Raw genomic sequence first — 12,269 nt, 5'->3', positions numbered from 1 at the left:
GCCAGATGAAAGTTTATCAGGTGTTCAAATCTATAAAAATAGATTTGTTAAATTCGCGCATGGACGGATTAATCTGAGAAATTTCGCTCTTCCGCCTCTGAAATTATTGCGCATTACATTCCTGTGTCTCATAAATGTGCATAGTTCTCAGGACATTACAATTACCTGTGTATGTAATAACATCTACATAAAGATCATATTTCAATGAGACTCCGCCCTGCTTTCCCCTCCGGTGACGTCAATCCATCAAATTGTTCCGTGTATAAATCTGTTTTACAATGACGGTGTATCTTTATGTATGATATCAGCATTAATACATTATTCCTAACTGTTCAAACGTGACTATTTGTTGATGTCGTCAATGAAAAACGTTGCATATATTTGATCCATGAGTCAGACCAGGATGCGGTAGAGGTTTGTCATTCCATGTACACTCACCGATGATCAAACAGACTGAGTGCACAACCTTACAAATTCAAGTCACTGTAGGGTATGACTTTGAAAAGTGTGGAGAGTGCCAGATTATATAAAGCACTGAATACCAGACACTTTTTATACCATTGCAAAAGTAAATGGATTTTCTTATCAGCGGTGGGATGGCCTAGTGGTTAAAGCGGGCATTCTTAGTACATAAAAGCAAACTCACTCACTTATCCTCGCTGAATTGTCTGAAGCCACCGTCTTAAGCATCAAACATGAAATGAATAGGACTTCTCTTGTCAGTTAAAAAACAAAACCTACCACTCCTATGGATTTTAGTATAATAAGTATTATAAAATTTTAAACTTTATGTTACAGGAACAATGTTTTAGCATTGAATTCAAGGATACATAAATGGATGCAATTTTTTTCTTATGGTACAATGAAATAACCAATTCACACAAAGCATTATCTAAATTTGTTCCATATATGGCACACATGATCGATCATTTCAAACAATCTTCAATATTTTAGCTTCCTACAGTCACCACAAATCACTACATTTCACTGGTATAAAAATTGCAAGATGAATTACCCCTTTGTTCTAGTCCGTGTTTTTAAAAAAATGATAATTGATTTTCATAAAGTCTGAGTTGCTGTTTCTGTCATTTTAATGTGTTTGATGAAAGTTGAACATCAAACTGAAATGTGTTCTGCTGTTTCTTTTCTGGTCTTACTTTTCTTACCGTTAGAATGGTTTGTAATTACGGCATCAAACTTATCATTAGACATGTTCCAATGATTGACGAGTACCCTTGTTTCAACCTTGTTTCAATCTTACCCTTGCGTTTGTATGAATTTTCATGCTGAAGTACACAATATCAAAATGAGCGAAAAGAGTTTAGTTTTGATTTCTTTTCTGATATTGCAGCAGTTCCTTCCGTTAAAATGGTTTGTTTAGTAGATGAGGTTGGACGAAGGCTGTATATTCAGGTCACGTTTTTAAGAATCAGAAAGCTTTGTAATTACTGCATCAGATACGTTCCAAGGATTGACGAGTAACCTTTCTCCAATGTTACACTTGTATCTGTGTGTATATTCATGCTGAAGTACACAATAATAACAAAATGAGCGAAAGGGGTTCAGTTTTCATACTTCCAGCTGCAGTATCTAAGGGTAAGTGTAATATCCTTGATGATTACCATGTGTTTCACTGTCTTTAAATATATTCAAGAAAATCAGTTTCGATCAAAAACTTGCTCTTTCTAAAATCTATGCCCATTTTCTGCGGAATGGTTTCTAAGAAATATTGAATAACGCTCCAACACAGATGAGTGAGTGAATTTAGTTTTACGATGCACTCAGCAACATTCCAGCTATATGGCGGCGGTCTGTAAATAATCGAGTCTGGACCACACAATCTAGTGATCAACAGCATGAACAATGGAGATACGATGACATCTGTCAACCAAGTCAGCGAGTCTGACAACCCGATTCCCGTTAGTCGCCTCTTGCGACAAGCATGGGTTGCTGAAGATCAATTCTAACCATGATCTTCACGGGTCCAAACATAGATGAAGTATCAGACATGATACATGTAGACCTCAACACTGCATTAGACAGACGTGTTCAAACTGTGTTAAACGCATTAGATGTGTGAAAATAAGGGTTCAGGCTCATAACGCCGACCTTTCGACCAAATTTTACGGTTGTGTGTAAAAAAAAATATCGGCGTCCTGAGACTAGTTTCATTTTGCCAATTAATAAAGGATTACGAGGACAATGAATGTAGCAGGTGTATATATTTGTATTTTAGTCTTATTTTTGTAAATAAATATATTTCAAGTTTTGTTTCTGTTGAACTTTATTCAACAGAGGTGTGTGTTTGTCATTCTAAGCCCAGGCCTCAGTGATCAATCACAACCCAAGCTCCACTACATTCTTTGTCCAGCCCTCTGCTGATCAATCACACCCCAAGCGATCCTGTGATTGGCCAAATTTAAACTTTATCTTCTTGCTCTGACTAACTCCATATTGCCATTTCACTATGCACTGCACTGGGAGTATTCACAGATCACCACAAAAGGTAGTTTATAATTCATCTTTATTTCTAAATAGGATTAAATAGTAATTAAAGATTATGCATTATAAATAAGCATCTAAGAAGTAATTATATTTACATTGAATTATATATTTCTATTAATGTTTTGAATGAATGTGGTTTAGAGGCTGAACTTTAAACCTAAGCAATACTGTATTTTAATATTATCTTGTATACATGCTAAGTTACTAGTATATCTACATTAATGGAATTGCATAAGCTGTGCATTTTGTTATTCGGTGTATTTAGTCACTCTAAGTATTTATTCCTGCTCTTTCTTCTGCAGGACATATCATGAATGGTGACATTTCAAGGGTATCACGTTTTTCACCCTTGTGCCACACATGGGGTATGTGTAACCATTTTACTTAATATGTACTGTAAGCATTTTCTATCGTATCATCTAATAATACATAGTTGTAAGTAATGTAACAGAAATGATTGTATTGCTTTGATGATGATATGATATATAATATTATATTATGTTTAATATGCATATACTATATTATCTGTTGTTTCTTATTACAGGGTGACTATCGTATATAATAAACGTAAGCCTCACACCCCGTAGCTGTCTTGGTGTCATCTGTATAAAATAATAGATAAAGCCAAGAAAACCCGGTTACATGTTTGGAGCCCCCAGTGAGGAACTTATGTGATGCCTGGATACCCGCATGGAATGCAAGTTTGTGAAAGAACTGTAATTATGGTCGATTTGGCCATCACACGAGTGACTGTCAGGTCCATGTTGTTGGGTCTTGTGACCCTAGGACTTACTGAACTTTGACAGCGACCTTGACCCAGAGACTCCAAGGCAGGTCAAGTTGACAATTTGCTGTACTTGGTTTGGTGATTGTGAATTGTGACTCATTTTCCGGACTATTTTGTTTCTCGTCTTTAATTGGATATATTTATATTGTTCATCTTGAACTGTAAGTACTGTTTCTACATTTTTTTTGCAATATTGCTTTGACTTTGTTTACATTTGACATGTCTGTAAACATTCATCTTCGAATTTTCTGTCCATTATGAACTTGTAAATATTTGCCTGGCATAACTCCTTGTTGTTTCTTAAATACCTTTACGGTTTGTAGCATTGCTTTTGTTTACATATTACCTGCAGGTTATTTACCCTCAATAAGATGTAGTGTCAACTGCATTTATTTTCATTTGGTGTACACATATCCATATCAATTTGCGTTTCTTTATACTTAGCTGCAGCTTAGTTAGTTAGCATTTTGTTGTGCTTGTACAAGCTTCACTTGTGTTCTCGCTTATTTCCATATTGTAGTCTCTTTAATCATTTACATTGTTTTAGGTGTGACGTGTGAGTATGATTGTGTGAATATACTTAAATCAATAAACTTATCCAAATAAACTTTAGTTTTAAATAAACTTAGCATTAAACTTCAGTTTTATCTTAGAATATAAATGTCATAGTTAACTGCACTGCACTACACTTAGTTCAAATATCTAACCAGCTCATTCGCTTTCTTTGTCTCCCTCTTTGCCTGTGGTCTATATTCATTCATTATGTAGGGTCCATTTGTAATTATCATCCTTTGCTTTAGTATCCGTTTGCCGTTCGTGATTATTTTGCGTTTGCGATGATTTTGCTCCGTTTGCGTTTGTCGTGAAATGTCTACATCATGATGGCGTTGCCTTGAGTCGCGACCCGTTTTGTACATATTGTCACGCGTTCCGACACACTGTGGTCTTCATAGTTATTGTAGTCCACATATTTCATTATTCTGCATCTGCCAACCATGGCATAATCTAATCTTAGGGTCAAATCTTGTTAATTACCCATGTGGGTAATACTTGCATTTGCCACATAAACCCAACTGATGTCCTTTAATTTGTTTGTTTGCCGCTGAAAATACAATTATTGTACCCTCACTGTATGTGCTACTTTTGTATGGGATTAACACATCGTCTTTGTAGCTATTGACACATTCACAAACCACCATCTACTGCATCAAGTCATTGTATCCATGCCTTGGATCCATGTCTGATTTTGTTTATTCTTTACTTGGAGTCTTGTGCCTTTGAAGATGAATTTCTCTGAAGAAGAATATGCTAGTCTTGTTGATAGTTTTGCTAAGATGGGGTTGCATCCTAAGGCCGATAACCCCGATGACTTTAAGTCTTGGTTGAAGCAGTATGCCACGCAGGGTGGTCCAGTTGTGAAGAAGGAAGAAGCCTCCACTTTAGATGGTTCTCAGCCAGAACAGGTGCCACTTAGTTCTAAGGTTGCTTATCGTCACTTCCCTAAACTTCCTTTGTTTAGTGGAACGGCCGGCAAGGATGCTGACTATGATGTTTGGCGGTATGAGGTGAATTGTCTGATGGAGTCCAAGGCCCATGACAACTCTGTTATCCTTCAGGCTATTCGTCAGTCACTGAAGGGTGAGGCGGCTCTTATTGTGATGAAACTTGGTCATCATGCTTCCATTGTGGATGTTCTGTTGAAGTTGAAGAGTGCTTTTGGTACTCTCCGCCGAAGTTCTTCCTTATTTTCGGAGTTCTACAGCTCCTACCAGCAAAATGACGAAGACGTAACTGCCTGGAGCTGTCGACTTGAGAGACTGTTATACCAGTTAGCGGAACAGAAGCAGATTTCTTTAGCAGAGCAGGATGAGATGTTGAGGTCCAGACTTTGGGATGGATTGAAGACTTCACTGAAGAGTCTTGCTGCTCATAAATATGAGAGTATCTCCAACTTTGATGAGCTTAGACTGTGCCTCCGTGAGGTAGAATTTGAACAGAACCGAGCCAGATCAGATATCCAGAAGTCTAAGTCGAAGCCCGCATCCGTCAACATGGCCAGTAACCAGCCCGTCTCTAAGCCTGATGACATCGCTGAGCTGAAGGGGATGATCAAGGATCTGACCACGAGTGTATGCGACCTACGTGACCAACATCAGCAGCTGTCAGCCCAAGTGTACCAGCAACAATCTCCCTTTGGTTCTACCACCCACGGACAGCAGTATGGGAGAGAGCCATCGAGAACAAGAGGTCGCGGACGGGGAGGACGAGGATATCAGCCAGCTATGTATGATCCTCGATCCAGCAAGTATCCTGCTCCATCTCCCGAGGGAAGGAATGCCGCTGCCCCCTTCCTATTTCTATCAACCTGGGGCTGGAGCTAACGACAACAGATCTCTCACACCAGGACAAGCATCGGATCATGAGCCTGTGTGTTTCAGGTGTGGCTATCCCGGACATTTGTATTATGGTTGTCGTGTACGTCTTGACCATCTTAAGAGGCCTTTAAACTCGGCCACGCCTATGGCCCGGGGGCGCCCGTAGGTGCTACATCTAGCCCTCGTGTATTCGCACACACTGACTTAGTTGGGAATTCAAATGAGGTAGATATACTTATTGAGAATATTCCGGTTAGGGCGTTAGTGGACACAGGTGCCACAGTGTCTATTGTGTCTAGCTCTTTTTATGATAGGTATCTCACTCATATTCCCATACATTCAGTAGATAGCCTTCTTAATATTGAATGTGCAGGCGGAAACTCATTACCTTACTCTGGTTACATTGAGGTTAAGGTCAAGGGTATTGGTGATGGTTGTGATGACCAAGATGACATCACTTGTTTGTTACTTGTTGTGCCTGACACCAGCTATAATGCCAAAGTTCCTGCTCTTCTTGGGACTAATGTTCTTGGAGTGCTTTTGGATGCCTGCAGAAAGGTTAATGGAATCCGATTCCTTCAGACGGCCAACCTCTACACACCTTGGTACCTGGCCTTTAGATGTATGATGCTTCGAGAGAAGGAGTTAGAGAAGAATGGTGGGAAGTTGGGCTTTGTTAGATCCATTGAATATAAGCCTGTAATCATACCTGCTAATGGTTTTGCCATCATCCGTGGACAACTGTGCAAAGGGATTCCATATCCACAAGTGTGTGCCCTTATACAGCCAACTGTAGACTCTACTATTTCTAAGGACTTAGACATCATACCAGTCGTTGTGAGATACTGCCATGACAGACCAGATGAGATACAAGTTCATGTGTCTAATGTTACTACCCAGACCATGATTGTTCCAACTAAGGCTCTGCTGTGTGAACTTCAACCTGTGACAATAGAAGACCTACCAGACATGAGATGTTCAGACTCTGAGAAGTGGATTGACGACATTGAGTTGGAGGAAGATGGACTTACACATGATGAAGCTGCACAGGGACTGGAGGTTATTAGGAGATATGGTGACATCTTCTCTAAACATGATAAAGATCTTGGACATTCCAACATGGTCAAGCATCGGATAGAACTCTATGATGACGTGCCCTTCAAGCAGAGACATCGGCGTATACCACCAGCAATTTATGATCAGGTTCGAGTCATCTTCAAGAACTGTTGTCCTCTGGTGTGATTAGACACTCTCTCATAGTCCATGGGCTTCCAACGTTGTGTTAGCCAAGCGCAAAGATGGCCGTTAACGTCTATGTATAGATTTTCGCCAGCTGAACAACCGGACAATTAAGGACAGTTATGCTCTCCCGGAATTGAAGAACTTTTAGATTGTCTCGGAGGGAACAAGTTCTACTCAGTGCTGGATATGAAGAGCGGCTATTACCAAGTTGAGATAGATGATGACCACAAGGAGAGGAACGGCTTTACTGTAGGTCCACTCCGGATTTTTCGAGTACAACAGGATGCCGTTCGGCTTGTCAAACGCCCCAGCGACCTATCAGCGCCTTATGGAGAAGTGCCTAGAGGGACTCAACTTGAAGATCTGCCTTATATACATAGATGACCTCATCATATTTTCCCGGACATACGAGGAGCATGTGGAGAGGCTGGAGCTCGTCTTTAGAAGATTACAAGAATGTGGATTGAAGCTCGCCCCACAGAAATGCAAGTTCTTTAAGAGAAAGGTGAGGTAATGTTGGATATATTGTGTCTGCTGAGGGTTGAAGCTGATCCAGAGAAGATAGACAAGATTCAGCACTGGCCAACACCATCTACTCCAGAAGACATCCGGAAATTCTTGGGATTTGCTGGATACTATCGGAAATTCGTCCAGGACTTCTCTAAGATCGCCAGACCCCTTTCAGAACTTATGCCGAAGTGTGCCACCAAGAAGTCGAGGTCTAAGACATCCCAAACTGCTTGGAACTGGGGTCCTGCTCAAGAAGAAGCTTTCCAGGAGTTGAAGAACAGACTTTCATCACCTCCAGTCCTTGGGTTTGCTGACTTTTCAAGACCTTTCGAGCTGCACACTGATGCTAGTACCCATGGCCTAGGAGCAGTCTTATACCAGGAGTATGATGGTCACCTACGAGTTATTGCCTATGCAAGTAGGGGTTTGAATCGATCTGAACGGAACTATTCAGCGCATAAACTCGAGTTTTTGTGTCTGAAATGGGCCGTTTCAGAGAGAAATTTCACGACTATTTGTATGGCAATGATTTCGTAGTAATGACCGACAATAATCCCCTGACGTATGTACTTACTACAGCACGTCTGGACGCTACAGGACATCGGTGGTTAGCTGCTCTAGCAAGTTACAACTTTACCATCAAGTACCGACCAGGGAAGAACAACGTTGATGCTGATGTGTTGTCTCGTTTGCCCAGCAAAGACCCAGTCCAGATGGAAGACCTGTCTCGTGATGTGGTGAGTGCTATTTGTAACAAAATTTGTGCACCTAATCTTGTTGAGAGTTTGTGCTTGTCTACAGAAGTGGTTCCAGGAATTGAAGCAGATGTAAGTGACCATGTGTGTGCTGCCAACGCAAAGGATTGGCGCCGTGCTCAGCTGAAGGACACATCCCTTGCTGTTATCATGGAGCATCTGGAGAATGCCACGAGACCTGACAGAACTCAGTTCCAAGGAGACCCAGAGATGACTACTTTATTGAAGACATTTGCACATTTGACTTTGAGGGAAGGTGTGTTATATAGAGTCACCAGCATGGATGGATGTGATCAAGAACAGCTAGTGCTACCTTCCAGATGTAGGATTTCAGCACTCAGAAGCTTGCATGATCGTGTAGGACATCAGGGGCAGAGATCGGACCTTATCCCTACTCAAGGAACGTTTCTACTGGCCTGGTATGACCAAGGATGTAGATGACTACCTGAAGATATGTGAGAGGTGTCTGAAAAGGAAGGGAAACACATCCATCAGAGCCCCTTTGGTGAGCATCCAGACGTTGCAGCCTATGGAACTGGTCTGCATGGACTTCTTGACTCTGGAGCCGTCCAAGGGTGGTCAACAGTATGTGTTGGTCATTACTGACCATTTCACCCGGTACGCTCAAGCCTATCCTTGTCGGAATACATCAGCCAAGACGACAGCAGACTTGTTTTTTCAACAACTTTATCATCCATTACGGTCTGCCCAAGAGGATTCATTCCGACAAAGGAGCCAATTTTGTTGGTAAGCTGATGTCAGAGCTGTGCCTGCTTCTTGGGATCAATAGGTCGTCCACAACACCCTACCATCCCATGGGTAATGGGATGTGTGAACGCTTCAACCGGACCCTATGTGATATGTTGGGGACTCTGGAACCAGACGCCAAGAGGGACTGGAAGGCTCATGTTGGACCCTTAGTCCATGCATACAATTGCATTCGGCATGAGTCTACCGGACATTCCCCCTTCTTCCTTATGTTTGGGCGTCACCCAAGACTTCCAGTGGATCTAGCATTTGGACTTGACATCCAGCCAAGCAAGCCCAAGTCACTGCAGCAGTACACAAAGTCATTAAGAGATCGACTCCAAGAGGCATATCATCTAGCTTCACAGAACAGCAAGGAGGCACAGCAGGATCAGAAGACCTACTTTGATAAGAAGGCAAGAGCAGCAATTATAGAGACTGGTGACCGAGTTCTGGTTAAAACCGTCGCCTTTGAGGGAAGACACAAACTAGCAGACAGATGGGAAGGTGACATTTATACAGTTCTTCGTCAACCGAACCCCTCCATCCCTGTCTATGTGGTCGGAAAGGAGAATGGTGAAGGTAGGAAGAGGGTTTTACACCGGAATCTTCTACTTCCCATTGGTGCACTCCCCTGTACCGGATTCACTAGCACCAGAGCCACCGAGACCTATCCCGAAACCAAGAAGATCAAAGAGACTTGCTGTTCCAGTCGAGGAACCAGAGGATGACGAGTCAGACATATATTTCCCATCGTCTGAGCCGTCAGTGTCAGCTGCGGATATAGCTGATAGGCCAACTGAGGCTAGAGCAGAAGTTGAAGACTTTGCATTGGACGAAGACGATTTAGTTGGAGACGCAGTTGGGGAGCCAGCCAGATCAGCCTGAAGATATTTCAGCTGAGGCTGATCCTGCTGCAGAGAGACATCAGATGTGGAGACCACTGACGCAGATCCTGGTGCAGCCCCAGAAGAACCTGCCAATGTGGAAGATGATCCTGAGTCAGTTGAAGATGTGCCGCACAGCAACCCAGAAGATCAGGGAGGACTCGGACACAGCCACGGTGGATGTCTAGCGGTGAGTATGTAATGTCTGCAGTTCCACATCCCGACTGGAAGATCAGAGCTGAGTATCTCAGTTCTCTTATCAACGCTGGAATGCTCGCCAACGACAGTACTGATGTACAGAATGCATTTCTCTCCCTTGTTTTAGGCAAATGATGAGGACATCATTTTCATCCCGGGGGGAAGTGTGTAGCAGGTGTATATATTTGTATTTTAGTCTTATTTTTGTAAATAAATATATTTCAAGTTTTGTTTCTGTTGAACTTTATTCAACAGAGGTGTGTGTTTTTGTCATTCTAAGCCCAGGCCTCAGTGATCAATCACAACCCAAGCTCCACTACATTCTTTGTCCAGCCCTCTGCTGATCAATCACACCCCAAGCGATCCTGTGATTGGCCAAATTTAAACTTTACCTTCTTGCTCTGACTAACTCCATATTGCCATTTCACTATGCACTGCACTGGGAGTATTCACAGATCACCACAAAAGGTTAGTTTATAATTCATCTTTATTTCTAAATAGGATTAAATAGTAATCAAAGATTATGCATTATAAATAAGCATCTAAGAAGTAATTATATTTACATTGAATTATATATTTCTATTAATGTTTTGAAATGAATGTGGTTTAGAGGCTGAACTTTAAACCTAAAAGCAATACTGTATTTTAATATTATCTTGTATACATGCTAAGTTACTAGTATATCTACATTAATGGAATTGCATAAGCTGTGCATTTTGTTATTCGGTGTATTTAGTCACTCTAAGTATTTATTCCTGCTCTTTCTTCTGCAGGACATATCATGAATGGTGACATTTCAAGGGTATCACGTTTTTCACCCTTGTGCCACACATGGGGTATGTGTAACCATTTTACTTAATATGTACTGTAAGCATTTCTATCGTATCATCTAATAATACATAGTTGTAAGTAATGTAACAGAAATGATTGTATTGCTTTGATGATGATATGATATATAATATTATATTATGTTTAATATGCATATACTATATTATCTGTTGTTTCTTATTACAGGGTGACTATCGTATATAATAAACGTAAGCCTCACACCCCGTAGCTGTCTTGGTGTCATCTGTATAAAATAATAGATAAAGCCAAGAAAACCCGGTTACATGAAGGATCAACGAGTTGTTAGAAGAGAATAATCCGAATTATGCGGATGAGAGCACACCTAATGAGAAGACGACAACAGTTCATATTTTATCCGCTTATCAGTTTACTTGAAGCACCCATCAAGAAACTCAGTTAGACAGATTTTAATGATTCACATAAGTAAATATATGACATTTTCAATACATACATCGCATACCCGATGCCTATTCATGATACATATAGCACACATTCGTTGTCATTCGTTGTTGATGCAGTGGATTTGCAATATTTAACAGTACATATCCAAGATATCCAGTCTTGTTTTCTCTTGTTGACTCTGTACATGAACCTGCCAACAACCAAGTAACGATGCCGTGAGCTGTAGGGATGAATCTCTGATCTAACTGTGCATTTGCCATTTCGAAATCGAATGTGAATCCGTTGGCCATATTTATACCAAAGATATGAACAGTGTCCAATATTAGCATCCTACTACATGTAATTGTTATTGTAAACTTTTCAATCAATTGTAAGGGACATGTGAGCTGTGATATGTTCACCTAGTGCGACGAGTCCACCTTATCAAAACATCTAGAGTAGATTATCCGCAACCCTAATTACGCCTAATCAGAACCTAACCTCCAAAGGAAACCGCAGGCTGGCGTCCTGAGACGACACCTTAATAAGACCCCATTAGGTTTTTTATAACAATGACCGTACCTGGCACGACGCTGCTCGACGTCATTTAAAGCAGGTTAGGCGGAACAGGTCAATCCAGGACACTCATGTACCGTAAAATGAGAAGTATTTATAGCACTGTTTACATAATCAAAATTTAAATATACATGCAAGCAAAAACTGCAAAACCCTTAAACAGAAGTTGATAATTCATCAAGAGCAAGAACTACGAACAATACAGTCTTCAAAAAACGCATAGGCGTTTACATCAGTTCATTTCGAAATATTTTGACAGCAATCGTCATTTAGACAATTCCTATGATTGAATCCCGTTAATTATGTCAAGGTTGTTGTTTATTGTACACTTATAAGTACGTTTAATACATTTTCCTATGTTTGGTCTATGCGCTTCTATGGGTGGAAATGCTTGATATCAGTAGGTTTTCATGGTAAAATGTTAAGAGCCCCAAAGAATATTTATGCATCTGTAAAG

The 12,269-nt window shown here is 40.8% G+C and overlaps 1 protein-coding gene and 1 long non-coding RNA gene across 2 annotated transcripts in view; one reads left to right on the top strand and one right to left on the bottom strand.

Annotated features, from left to right (window-relative positions):
* Nucleotides 1-12,269, bottom strand: part of LOC124254029 (N-acetylglucosamine-6-sulfatase-like) — a 60,812-nt gene that overhangs the window by 38,526 nt on the left and 10,017 nt on the right. The window lies entirely within an intron of this gene.
* On the top strand, nt 10,281-11,117 carry LOC124254030. Its single transcript, XR_006892367.1, has 3 exons — nt 10,281-10,474; nt 10,780-10,842; nt 11,021-11,117. It is a non-coding gene; the product is annotated as an uncharacterized LOC124254030 (long non-coding RNA).

Source organism: Haliotis rubra, unplaced genomic scaffold (assembly GCF_003918875.1).
Source record: "Haliotis rubra isolate DU_JTF1 unplaced genomic scaffold, ASM391887v1 Scf560, whole genome shotgun sequence".
NCBI lineage: Eukaryota > Metazoa > Mollusca > Gastropoda > Lepetellida > Haliotidae > Haliotis > Haliotis rubra.
The sequence above is the reverse complement of the archived record's forward strand: the minus strand, read 5'-3'. Positions and strand labels throughout refer to the sequence as shown.